Below are 13,753 nucleotides of genomic sequence, written 5' to 3' on the forward strand. Positions count from 1 at the left end.
CAGTATCTTTAGTTTTCTCACCTTTCTCTCCATCTGGCCAGGCAAATGATGCAGAAATGGCCAACAGTAGATTATGCTGGGTGATCAGGGGCAGAAGCAACGTGGATAATTGAAATCCACTGATAATCCAGAAACCTAATTTTACCAAATAGTTGCAACCACCTCGTGGACAGAACCCTTTAGTAGAGCTGCTGATGAGAAGCATAATTGAGTGGTTTGAGTTCATCTGCTTTCAGTTATCCTTTGCAGGTGCTAATGAACAGTGAGGTGGTCAAAAGGCTGTCAGCCAGAGGGAGTGGTAGGAGCAAAAGCAAGACATGGATAAGACCAGAAACTGGATAATCAGCCTCAAAATGGGTGAGTGGACTACAGTGAGGATCAGCTCTTGATTACCTGCTTAACTAAATTCCACAAAGATATGTCATGAAAACAGGTCTTCATATTAAGGGTTTTCATGTATGCAGAGTCTATCTTGGCTGACATGATTTGTCTATAGTCTTAGAAATTCTCTATACTGCAGTGATTTTCCTGGACAGCAATGATAGGCTATTTACTGTCAGAGCACAGCTAATCAACTGCAGGCTCCTCTGCTAAATATGGCCAACAGGCTGCTTATGAGTCAGGACTCTGGCAGACGGTCCTTCTTTTGGACCAATGGGATTGTGATTGACTCTCTCCCATGCCTTTCTGGGAGACGATATAAGCATTGCCGGTATCCACATCCTTTTGTTTTTATTATTCCTCCAAATTCATGCTTGAGTAAACAGCCTTTGGAAAGTACTGTTATGGTGAACATTTTGTGGTTTATGGTAAGCATTTGGTTTTCAAGAACTGTTGAAAACAAATGTTTCTAGAGTGCAGTTATTTGCAAGTATTACACAATAAACTCTAATATTTGTAACTAAAACTCTATCCATGTTTGATTAGCAATTAAGCTCTCAAATAGTTATGAAAGTAATTTTCTTTCATAAGGCTGTACTTTAGGACAAATTACTTGATACATTCACTAATATTCAGAGCTTCTCAACTATATCTACATATGATTATGAATGTAGCTCTTTGTGGTGGTAGCAAAACTGATTTCCATTTTTGGCAGTAGCTGGAGAAAAGTACACTATAAACTATCTGATATTTGTAAATAAAACTGTAACGGCACATGAATATTTATTATGTTTTCTAGAGCAATTGTGAGAGTAATCTCCATTTATAAGACTTGTTTTGAGTAAATGAGATTTTTATTCATTTTAGTATCAACAGTTCTTTCTTGATGCTGTCCTATGATAGTGTGTCCCTTTGCCCATATTGTGAGTGAAAGGGCAAATGAACTAGTTTCATATAATGTGAATTTTTTAAGTCATTGAATATTCTCAATAACTCGTTAACTTTTGCTTTCAGTTCAGTTGATTTCAGTCACTGGGTCACATCTGACTCTTGTGACCCCATGGACTACAACACGCCAGGCCTTCCTGTCCACCACCAACCCGCAGAGCTTCCTCAAACTCAGGTCCATCAAGTCAGTGATGCCATTCATCCTCTGTCATCCTCTTCTCATCCTGCCTTGAATCTTTCCCAGCATCAGGGTCTCTTCCAATGAGTCAGTTCTTCGCCTCAGGTGGCCAAAATATTGGAGCTTCAGCTTCAGCATCAGTCCTTCCAACAAATATTCAGGACTGATTTCCTTTTGGATTCAATGGTTTGATCTCTTTGCTTTCCAAGGGACTCTCAAGAGTCTTCTCCAACACCACAGTTCAAAAGCACCAATTCTTCGGCACTCAGCTAAAGCTGAGGGGTCCAACTTTATTTATGGTTCAACTCTCACATCCATACATGACTACTGGAAATACCATAAGTTTGACTAGACGGACCTTTGTCAGCAAAGCAATGTCTGCCCTTTTTAATATGCCGTCTATGTTAGTCAGAGCTTTTCTTCCAAGGAGCAAGCATCTGTGTTGTTTGATTTCATGGCTGCAGTCACCATCTGCAGTGATTTTGGAGCCCCAGAAAACAAAGTCTGTCACTGTTTCCATTGTTTCCCCATCTGTTTGTCATGAAGTGATGGGATCTGATGCCATGATCTTCATTTTGTGAATGTTGAGTTTTAAGCCGCTTTTTCACTCTCCTATTTAACTTTCATGAAGAGGCTCTTTAGTTCTTCTTTTGCTTTCTGCCATAAGGATAGTGTCACCTGCATATCTGAGGTTATCCCTATTTCTTCCAGCAATCTTGATTCCAGCTTTTGCTTCATCCAGCCTGGCATTTCGCATGATGTAATCTGCATATACACTAAATAAGCAGGGTGACAATATACAGCCTTGACGTACTCCTTTCCCGATTTGGAACCAGTCCGTTGTTGCATGTCCGTTTCTAACTATTGCTTCTTGACGTGCATTCTGATTTCTCAGGAGGCAGGTAAGGTGGTCTGGTATTCCTATCTCCTGAAAAATTTTCCACAGTTTGTTGTGAGCCACACAGTCAAAGGCTTTGGCATAGTCAATAAAGCAGAAGTAGATATTTTTCTGGAACTCTCTTGCTTTTTGTATGATCCAACAGATGTTGGCAATTTGATCCTTGTTTCCTCTGCCTTTTCTAAATCCAGCTTGAACATCTGGAAGTTCTCAGTTCACATACTGTTGAAGCCTCTCTTGGAAAATTTTGAGCATTAATTTGCTAGAGTGTGAGATTAGTACAACTGTGCCATAGTTTGAAGATTCTTTGGCATTGCCTTTCTTTGAGTTTGGAATGAAAACAGACCTTTTCCTGTCTGCGGCCACTGCTGAGTTTTCCAAATGTGCTGACATATTTGGTGCAGCACTTTAGCAGCAGCAATTTTAGGATTTGGCATACCTCAGCTGGAATTCCATCATCTCCACTAGCTTTGTTCATAGCGATGATCCTAAAACCCACGTGACTTCACACTCCATGAGGTATGGCTCTAAGTGAGTTATCACACCAGCATGGTTTTCTGAGTCATTAAGGTCTTATGTGTATAGTTCTTCTGTGTATTCTTTCCACCTTTTCTTACTATCTTCTACTTCTTTAGGTGCATACCATTTCTGTCCTTTAGTGTCCATCTTTGCATGAAATGTTCCCCGGATATCTCTAACTTTCTTGAAGAGATCTCTAGTCTTTCCCATTCTATTGCTTTCCTCTATTTCTTTGCATTGATCACTGAGGGAGGCTTTCTCATCTATCCTTGCTATTCTTTGGAACTCTGCATTCAGATGCGTATATCTTTCCTTTCCTCCTTTGTCTTTAGCTTCTCTTCTTTTCTCAGCTATTTGTAAGGCCTCCTCAGACAACCAGTTTTCCTTTCACAGTTCCTTTTCTTGGGGATGGTCTTGATCACTGCCTCCTGTCCAATGTCACGAATCTCCATGTATAGTTCTTCAGGCACTGTATCAGATCTAGTCCCTTGAATCTATTTGTCACTTGCACCATGTAATCATAAGGGATTTGATTTAGGTCCTACCTGAATGGTCGGTGGTTTTCCCTACTTTCTTCAATTTCAGTCAGAATTTGAGAATAAGGAGTTCATGATCTGAGCCACAGTCAGCTCCTGGCCTTATTTTTGCTTCTTGTTTTGTATAGAGCTTCTCCATCTTTGGCCACAAAGAACATAATCAATCCGATTTTGGTATTGACCATCTGGTGATGTCCATGTGTAGAGTCGTCTCTTGTGTTCTTGGAAGAGGGTGATTGCTATGACCAGTGTATTCACTTGGCAAACCTCTGTTAGCCTTTGCCTCCTTCATTTTGAACTCCAAGGCCATAGATGCCTGATAGTTCAGGTATCTCTTGGTTTCCTACTTTTGCGTTCTAGTCCGTTATGATGAAAAGGCCATCATTTTTTTTTTTTTAAATCTTTAATTCTTACATGCGTTCCCAAACATGAACCCCCCTCCCACCTCCCTCCCCACAACATCTCTCTGGGTCATCCCCATGCACCAGCCCCAAGCATGCTGCACCCTACGTCAGACATGGACTGGCGATTCAATTCTTACATGATAGTATACATGTTAGAATTCCCATTCTCCCAAATCATCCCACCCTCTCCCTCTCCCTCTGAGTCCAAAAGTCCGTTATACACATCTGTGTCTTTTTTCCTGTCTTGCATACAGGGTCGTCATTGCCATCTTCCTAAATTCCATATATATGTGTTAGTATACTGTATTGGTGTTTTTCTTTCTGGCTTACTTCACTCTGTATAATTGGCTCCAGTTTCATCCATCTCATCAGAACTGATTCAAATGAATTCTTTTTAATGGCTTAGTAATACTCCATTGTGTATATGTACTACAGCTTTCTTATCCATTCATCTGCTGATGGACATCTAGGTTGTTTCCATGTCCTGGCTATTATAAACAGTGCTGCGATGAACATTGGGGTACATGTGTCTCTTTCAATTCTGGTTTCCTCGGTGTGTATGCCCAGCAGTGGGATTGCTGGGTCATAAGGTAGTTCTATTTGCAATTTTTTAAGGAATCTCCACACTGTTCTCCATAGTGGCTGTACTAGTTTGCATTCCCACCAACAGTGTAGGAGGGTTCCCTTTTCTCCACACCCTCTCCAGCATTTATTGCTTGCAGATTTTTGGATCGCAGCCATTCTGACTGGTGTGAAGTGGTACCTCATTGTGGTTTTGATTTGCATTTCTCTAATAATGAGTGATGTTGTGCATCTTTTCATGTGTTTGTTAGCCATCCGTATGTCTTCTTTGGAGAAATGTCTATTTAGTTCTTTGGCCCATTTTTTGATTGGGTCGTTTATTTTTCTGGAATTGAGCTGCATAAGTTGCTTGTATATTTTTGAGATTAGTTGTTTGTCAGTTGCTTCATTTGCTATTATTTTCTCCCATTCAGAAGGCTGTCTTTTCACCTTGCTTATATTTTCCTTTGTTGTGCAGAAGCTTTTAATTTTAATTAGATCCCATTTGGTTTTTTTTTTTTTTTTTGCTTTTATTTCCAGAATTCTGGGAGGTGGATCATAGAGGATCCTGCTGTGATTTATGTCTGAGAGTGTTTTGCCTCTGTTCTCCTCTAGGAGTTTTATAGTTTCTGGTCTTACATTTAGATCTTTAATCCATTTTGAGTATATTTTTATGTACGGTGTTAGAAAGTGATCTAGTTTCATTCTTTTACAAGTGGTTGACCAGTTTTCCCAGCACCACTTGTTAAAGAGATTGTCTTTACTCCATTGTATATTCTTGCCTCCTTTGTCAAAGATAAGGTGTCCATATGTGTGTGGATTTATCTCTGGGCTTTCTATTTTGTTCCATTGATCTATGTGTCTGTCTTTGTGCCAGTACCATACTGTCTTGATGACTGTGGCTTTGTAGTAGAGCCTGAAGTCAGGCAAGTTGATTCCTCCAGTTCCATTCTTCTTTCTCAAGATTGCTTTGGCTATTCGAGGTTTTTTGTATTTCCATACAAATCTTGAAATTATTTGTTCTACTTCTGTGAAAAATGTGGCTGGTAGCTTGACAGGGATTGCATTGAATTTGTAAATTGCTTTGGGTAGTATACTCATTTTCACTACATTGATTCTTCCGATCCATGAACATGGTATATTTCTCCATCTATTAGTGTCCTCTTTGATTTCTTTCATCAGTGTTTTATAGTTTTCTATATATAGGCCTTTAGTTTCTTTAGGTAGATATATTCCTAAGTATTTTATTCTTTTCGTTGCAATGGTGAATGGAATTGTTTCCTTAATTTCTTTTTCTACTTTCTCATTATTCGTGTATAGGAATGCAAGGGATTTCTGTGTGTTGATTTTATATCCTGCAACTTCACTATATTCATTGATTAGCTCTAGTAATTTTCTGGTGGAGTCTTTAGGGTTTTCCATGTAGAGGATCATGTCATCTGCAAACAGTGAGAGTTTTACTTCTTCTTTTCCAATTTGGATTCCTTTTATTTCTTTTTCTGCTCTGATTGCTGTGGCCAAAACTTCCAGAACTATGTTGAATAGTAGCGGTGAAAGTGGACACCCTTGTCTTGTTCCTGACTTTAGGGGAAATGCTTTCAGTTTTTCACCATTGAGGATAATGTTTGCTGTGGGTTTGTCATATATAGCTTTTATTATGTTGAGGTATGTTCCTTCTATTCCTGCTTTCTGGAGAGTTTTTATCATAAATGGATGTTGAATTTTGTCAAAGGCCTTCTCTGCATCTATTGAGATAATCATATGGTTTTTATTTTTCTATTTGTTAATGTGGTGAATTACATTGATTGATTTGCGGATATTGAAGAATCCTTGCATCCCTGGGATAAAGCCCACTTGGTCATGGTGTATGATCTTTTTAATGTGTTGTTGGATTCTGATTGCTAGAATTTTGTTGAGGATTTTTGCATCTATGTTCATCAGTGATATTGGCCTGTAGTTTTCTTTTTTTGTGACATCTTTGTCAGGTTTTGGTATTAGGGTGATGGTGGCCTCATAGAATGAGTTTGGAAGTTTACCTTCCTCTGCAATTTTCTGGAAGAGTTTGAGGAGGATAGGTGTTAGCTCTTCTCGAAATTTTTGGTAGAATTCAGCTGTGAAGCTGTCTGGACCTGGGCTTTTGTTTGCTGGAAGATTTCTGATTACCGTTTCAATTTCCATGCTTGTGATGGGTCTGTTAAGATTTTCTATTTCTTCCTGGTTCAGTTTTGGAAAATTGTACTTTTCTAAGAATTTGTCCATTTCTTCCACGTTGTCCATTTTATTGGCATACAACTGCTGATAGTAGTCTCTTATGATCCTTTGTATTTCTGTGTTGTCTGTTGTGATCTCTCCATTTTCATTTCTAATTTTATTGATTTGATTTTTCTCTCTTTGCTTCTTGATGAGTCTGGCTAATGGTTTGTCAATTTTATTTATCCTTTCAAAGAACCAGCTTTTGGCTTTGTTGATTTTTGCTATGGTCTCTTTTGTTTCTTTTGCATTTATTTCTGCCCTAATTTTTAAGATTTCTTTCCTTCTACTAACTCTGGGGTTCTCCAATTCTTCCTTTTCTAGTTGCTTTAGTTGCAGAGTTAGGTTATTTATTTGACTTTTTTCTTGTTTCTTGAGGTATGCCTGTATTGCTATGAACTTTCCTCTTAGCACTGCTTTTATAGTGTCCCACAGGTTTTGGGTTGTTGTGTTTTCATTTTCATTAGTTTCTATGCATATTTTGATTTCTTTTTTGATTTCTTCTGTGATTTGTTGGTTATTCAGAAGTGTGTTGTTCAGCCTCCATATGTTGGAATTTTTAATAGTTTTTCTCCTATAATTGAGATCTAATCTTAATGCATTATGGTCAGAAAAGATGCTTGGAATGATTTCGATATTTTTGAATTTATCAAAGTTAGATTTATGGCCCAGGATGTGATCTATCCTGGAGAAGGTTCCATGAGCACTTGAAAAAAAGGTGAAATTCATTGTTTTGTGGTGAAATGTCCTATAGATATCAATTAGGTCTAACTGATCTAATGTATCATTTAAAGTTTGTGTTTCTTTGTTAATTTTCTGTTTAGTTGATCTGTCCATAGGTGTGAGTGGGGTATTAAAGTCTCCCACTATTATTGTGTTATTGTTGATTTCCCCTTTCATACTTGTTAGCATTTGTCTTACATATTGCGGTGCTCCTATATTGGGTGCATATATATTTATAATTGTTATATCTTCTTCTTGGATTGTTCCTTTGATCATTATGTAGTGGCCTTCTTTGTCTCTTTTCACAGCCTTTGTTTTAAAGTCTATTTTATCGGATATGAGTATTGCCACTCCTGCTTTCTTTTGGTCTCTATTTGCGTGGTATATCTTTTTCCAGCCCTTCACTTTCAGTCTGTATGTGTCCCTTGTTTTGAGGTGGGTCTCTTGTAAGCAGCATATAGAGGGGTCTTGTTTTTGTATCCATTCGGCCAGTCTTTGTCTTTTGGTTGGGGCATTCAACCCATTTACGTTTAAGGTAATTATTGATAAGTATGATCCCGTTACCATTTACTTTATTGTTTTGGGTTCGGGCTTATACACCCTTTTCATGTTTCCTGTCTAGAGAATATCCTTTAGAATTTGTTGGAGAGCTGGTTTGGTGGTGCTGAATTCTCTCAGCTTTTGCTTGTCTGTAAAGCTTTTGATTTCTCCTTCGTATTTGAATGAGATCCTTGCTGGGTACAGTAATCTGGGCTGTAGGTTATTGTCTTTCATCACTTTAAGTATGTCTTGCCATTCCCTCCTGGCCTGAAGAGTTTCTATTGAAAGATCAGCTGTTATCCTTATGGGAATCCCCTTGTGTGTTATTTGTTGTTTTTCCCTTGCTGCTTTTAATATTTATTCTTTGTGTTTGATCTTTGTTAATTTGATTGATATGTGTCTTGGGGTATTTCGCCTTGGGTTTATCCTATTTGGAATTCTCTGTGTTTCTTGGACTTGGGTGATTATTTCCTTCCCCATTTTAGGGAAGTTTTCAACTATGATCTCCTCAAGGATTTTCTCATGATCTTTCTTTCTGTCTTCTTCTTCTGGGACTCCTATAATTCGAATGTTGGAGCGTTTCATATTGTCCTGGAGGTCTCTGAGATTGTCCTCATTTCTTTTAATTCGTTTTTCTTGTTTCCTCTCTGATTCATTTATTTCTCCCATTCTATCTTCTATTTCACTAATCCTATCTTCTGCCTCCGTTATTCTACTAATTGTTGCCTCCAGAGTGTTTCTGATCTCATTTATTGCGTTATTCATTATATTTTGGCTCTTTTTTATTTCTTCTAGGTCCTTGTTAAACCTTTCTTGCATCTTCTCAATCTTTGTCTCTAGCCTATTTATCTGTGATTCTATTTTGATTTCAAGATTTTGGATCATTTTCACTATCAATATTCGGAATTCCTTCTCCGGTAGATTCCCTACTTCTTCCTCTTTTGTTTGGTTTGGTGGGCAACTCTCCTGTTCCTTTACCTGCTGTGTATTCCTCTGTCTCTTCATCTTGGTTATATTGCTGCGTTTGGGGTGGCCTTTTTATATTCTGGTAATTTGTGGAGTTCTCTTTATTATGGAGCTTCCTCACTTTGGGTGGGGTTCTATCAGTGGCTTGTCAAGGTTTCCTGGTTAGGGAGGCTTGTGTTGGAGTTTTGGTGGGTGGAGCTGGGTTTCTTCTCTCTGCAGTGCAGTGGAGTAACCCGTAATGGGTTACGAGACATCAAAGGTTTTGGGATAATTTTGAGCTGCCTGTATATTGAAGCTCAGGGGAGTGTTCCTGTGTTGCTGGAGAATTTGCATGGTATGTCTTGTTTTGGAACTTGTTGGCTCTTGGGTGGAGCTTGGTTTCGGTGTAGGTATGAAGGCATTAGATGGGCTCCTATTGCTTAATGTTCCCTGAATTCAAGAGTTCTCTAATGTTTTCAGGCTTTGGATTTAAGCCTCCTGCTTCTGGTTTTCAGTTTTATTTTTACAGTAGCCTCTAGACTTCTCCATCTATACAGCACTGATGATAAAACATCTAGGTTAAAGATTAAACGTTTCTCCACATTGAGGTACACTCAGAGAGGTTCACTGGGTTATAAGGAGAAGAGAAGATGGAGGAGGTAGTTAGAGGTAACTGGAATGAGATGCAGTGAGATCAAAAGAGAAGAGAGCAAGCTAACCAGTAGTCACTTCCTTATAGTGCACTCTGTAGTCTGGACCGCTCAGAGGTATTTACAGAGTTATACGGGAAGAGGAGAGGGAGGAAGTAGACAGAGGTGACCAGGAGGATCAGAGAGAGGAATGAGTAGGAGAGAGACAAATCCTGCCAGTAACCTGTTCCTTAGGTGTTCCCCACCGTCTGGAACACACAGAGATTCACAGAGTTGGATAGAGGAGAGATGGGGGAGAAAAGAGACAGAGACCACCTGGTGGAGAAAAAGGAGAGTCCAGAGGAGGAGAGAGTGGTCAAGCCAGTAATCTCGCTCTCAGGTAAACTGGGGTAGTGAAGTTTGGGTTTTTAAATGTACAAAATTGGCAACAAACACCTAAGAGCAAAGATTAAAAATCTAGAGTAGAGGTTGGATTTTTTTTTTTTTTTTAAGATTTAAGCAACAAATGTGCCAAGGTTGGATTTTCAAAGATACAATATTAAAGAGAAGCAGAAGGAAAAAGGAAGAAAGAAAAAAAAAAGAAAGAAAAAGAATTATTAAAAAACAAACAAACAAACAGACAATCAAAAAAAAAAAAAAAACCATCAACAACCATCCAAAGACTATATATCGTGTTTGCCTTAAAAAAAAAAAAAAGTCTTAAAAAAATAATAGTAATAATAGGTTATAGAAATAAAAATTAGAGGAGAAATAGAAGGCTTAACAATTTAAAAAAGTTAGAAAAAAAGGCAAAAAAAAAAAAAGGAATGATTTTAAAAATATTAAAAATATATCTCGCCCTTTCTGGTGTTATGGGCCATGTGGGATCACTTCCAAGGTGGTTCCCTCTGTTTAACTTCTTCTGTTTGCTGGTTTTTTAGGCTCACTAGTTCAGTCGCGCTGTGGGGAGGGGGGATGCTGCAAACAAATAGCACTGTCGTGTGCACACAGTATCTCTGGCCCCCTGGACCTGTCCTTTCTCGCGGGGCGCAAACCACTCCGGTTCTAGGATGCTCAGCCGGGAACCGTCTGGGGCCGGCCCTAGGCTGCGTGCACTTCCCTGGTCCAAGCCACTCAGGTTCGGCGCTCAGGCAGCTCTCAGAGGCACAGATTTGGCTGGAACTGCGCTTTGTGCCCTTCCCAGGTCCGAGTAGCTCAGGAGTTTGGCGAGCACGATCGCCGCGGCTTGTCACCTTTTCTGCCGCTGCTGCTCAGCTCTCTGGGTGGACCGCTGGCGCACCCCGTGAGGCAGACTGTGACTGTCCAGCACCCCCAGAAGTCTTAGCAAAGGAGCCTGCTTGCAGTTAGGTACGTAAAGTCTCTCCGGGTCTGCAATTGCCCCTTTCCAGTCCTTACGGCTCTGGCTGCCTGTCCCCGGCGGGGGATGGTCTGCAGCCGGCTTTTTCCGTTCCGTCCTTTGTTCTGTGCTCGGTCCTGGCGGTGTCTTATGTTCAAGCTTTTCACGTGGTAGCTATCCCACAGTCTGGTTTGCTAGCCCAAGTTAGATCGTTCTGGTTGCGCGTGGGGTGTTCCTGCCCGATTCTTACAAAGCTCTGCAGCCCGCGCCTCCCGCGCATCCCTGCCCTGCCCCCACTTCCCAATGGCGGATGGAGGCGTCTGTGCTGCTTTTCCGCTGGGGGAGTTACTGTTGGGCTTGTAATCTGTTGGTTTTAATTATTTATCTATTTTTCCTTCCTGTTATGTTGCCATCTGTGTTTCCAAGGCTCGCCACAGACTCGGCAGGGAGAGTGTTTCCTGGTGTTTGGAAACCTCTCTTCTTAAAATTCCCTTCCCGGGACGGGCTTCCCTTCCCGGGACGGAGCTCCCTCCCCACCTCCTTTGTCTCCTTTTTCGTCTTTTATATTTTTTCCTACCTGTTTCTGAAGACAATGGTCTGCTTTTCTGGTTGCCTGATGTCCTCTGCCAGCCTACAGAAGTTGTTTTGTGAAGTTTGCTCAGCGTTGAAATGTTCTTTTGAGGAATTTGTGAGGGAGAAAGTGGTCTTCCCGTCCTATTCCTCTGCTATCTTTCCCTCCGTCCCCCAAGGCCATCATTTTTGAGTAGGTCTTCATAGAATCATTCAACTTCAGCTTCTTTGGCATTAGTGCTTGGGGTATAGACTTGGATTACTGTGATACTGAAAGGTTTGCCTTGGAAACAAATAGAAATCATTCTGTCATTTTTGAGATTGCCCCCAAGTACTACATTTCAGACTCTCTTGTGGACTATGAGGGCTATTCCACTTTTTCTAAGGCATTCTTGCCCAGAGTAGTAGATATAATGGTCGTCTGAATTAACTTCACCCGTTAGAGTCCACTTTAGTTCACCGATTCCTAAAATGTCGATGTTCAACCTTGCCATGTCCTGTTTGATCACTTCCAATTTACCTTGGTTCATGGACCTAACATTCCAGGTTCCTATGCAATATTTTTCTGTACAGCATCGGACTTTACTTCCATCCCCAGTCACATCCACAACTGGGTGTTGTTTTCACTTTGGCTCCGTCTCTCCCTCCTTTCTGGAGTTATTTCTCCAATCTTCTCCAGTAGCATATCGGGCACCTACCAAGCCGGGGAGTTCATCTTTCAGTGTCATATCTCTTTGCCTTTTCATACTGTTCAGGGGCTCTCAATGCCAGAATACTAAAGTTGTTTGCCATTGTCTTCTCCAGTGGACCACGTTTTGTCAGAACTTTCCACTATGACCCATCCGTCTTGGGTGGCCCTACACGGCATGGCTCGCAGTTACATGGAGTTAGACAAGCTGTGATCCATGTGAGCAGTTTGGCCAGGTTTCTGTGACTGTGGTTTTCATGATATCTCCCCTATCATGGAGAAGGATAAGAGGCTTATGGAAGCTTCCCAGTGGGAGAGACTTAATGTGAGGAAACTCAGTCTTGTACTGATGGGTGGGGCCATGCTCATTAAATCTTTAATCCTATTTTCTGTTGATGGGATGATGGGAGTAAATAATTTTCAATTCAGTTTCAAATAAATATTTATCAAATTCTACCTAACTGAAAAAACCATTCCCCAAATTTCCACTTTAGCAAACATTTGGGTAAACTCTAGCCCAATTTACTCCCATGAAAAACAATGGTATGAGTCGATGAATTGTAAAATTTATTCATATTAAAGACTTGCTCTGTGCCTGATCTGACAGTAAGTGCTTTATATATATTGACTCATGTAATACTTTGGGGAGATGGTACTATGACATCTCTAATTTATTACAGATGAGACCCTAAGATTAAGTAATTTGTCAAAATTCACCTAGAGCTCTTAAGTGGCAGGGCTCAGATTTAAATCCAAGTAGTTGACCTCTGGAGTCAAGCTTTGTAATTCTCCATGCTGTATAGTTTCAGTTAGATTACTGTGGCCTAACATACGCAGCCTGAGTATGACAACTTTTAGGTACTGCAGGACCATCTTCCAACTTTCTCTCTGTTCACTTGGCAAGTGTCTGGCTCAGATGGTAAAAAAATCTGCCCACAATGTGGAAGACCCAGGTTCGATCCCAGGGTTCAGAAGATCCCCTGAAGAAGGGAAAGGCTACCCATTCCAGAATTGTTGGGGGATTCCCTGGTGGCTCAGATGGTAAAGAACCTGCCTGCAATGCAAGAGACCCAGGTTTGATAGCCAGGTCATGGAAGATCCCCTGCAGAAGGGAAAGGCAACCCACTCCAGTATTCTTGCCTGGAGAATTCCATGGGCAGAGAAGCCTGGCAGTTCATGGGGTCGCAGAGAGTCAGACATGACTGAGCGACGTTCCTGTTCCTGTATGATATGTCTTGCTCTTCCCTATGTACTTCACTTCTCATGATAATCTCTAGGTCCATCCATGTTGCTACAAATGACATTATTTCATTCTTTTTATGGCTGAGTAGTATTCCATCTTCTTTATCCATTTATCTGTCCATGAGTATTTAGGTTGTCTCCACACACTGGCTATTGTGAATAGTGCTGCTGTGAACATAGGGGTACATGTATCTTTTTGAATTATGATTTCTCAGAATATATGTCCAGGAGTGGGATTGCTAGATTCAACTGATTTTAAAACTCTTTTGTTTTGGCTTATTTAAATAGCAAGAGGTGGTATGTCTACTCCTTACTGACTCCTTTTGAGAATGGGGCTGTTTTACTGACCTAACCCTCCCTTCCACGTTCATGGAGACAGACTCA

General features: G+C 40.4%; 1 long non-coding RNA gene across 1 annotated transcript in view; it reads left to right on the top strand.

Annotated features, from left to right (window-relative positions):
- Window positions 1-236: 236 nt before the first annotated feature.
- Window positions 237-13,753, top strand: part of LOC138930618 (uncharacterized) — a 43,310-nt gene continuing 29,793 nt past the window's right edge. The window contains exon 1 of the long non-coding RNA XR_011446254.1: window positions 237-357. This is a non-coding gene — a long non-coding RNA (uncharacterized lncRNA). The remainder of the gene's footprint in view (window positions 358-13,753) is intronic.

Source organism: Ovis canadensis, chromosome X, assembly GCF_042477335.2.
Source record: "Ovis canadensis isolate MfBH-ARS-UI-01 breed Bighorn chromosome X, ARS-UI_OviCan_v2, whole genome shotgun sequence".
Lineage (NCBI taxonomy): Eukaryota > Metazoa > Chordata > Mammalia > Artiodactyla > Bovidae > Ovis > Ovis canadensis.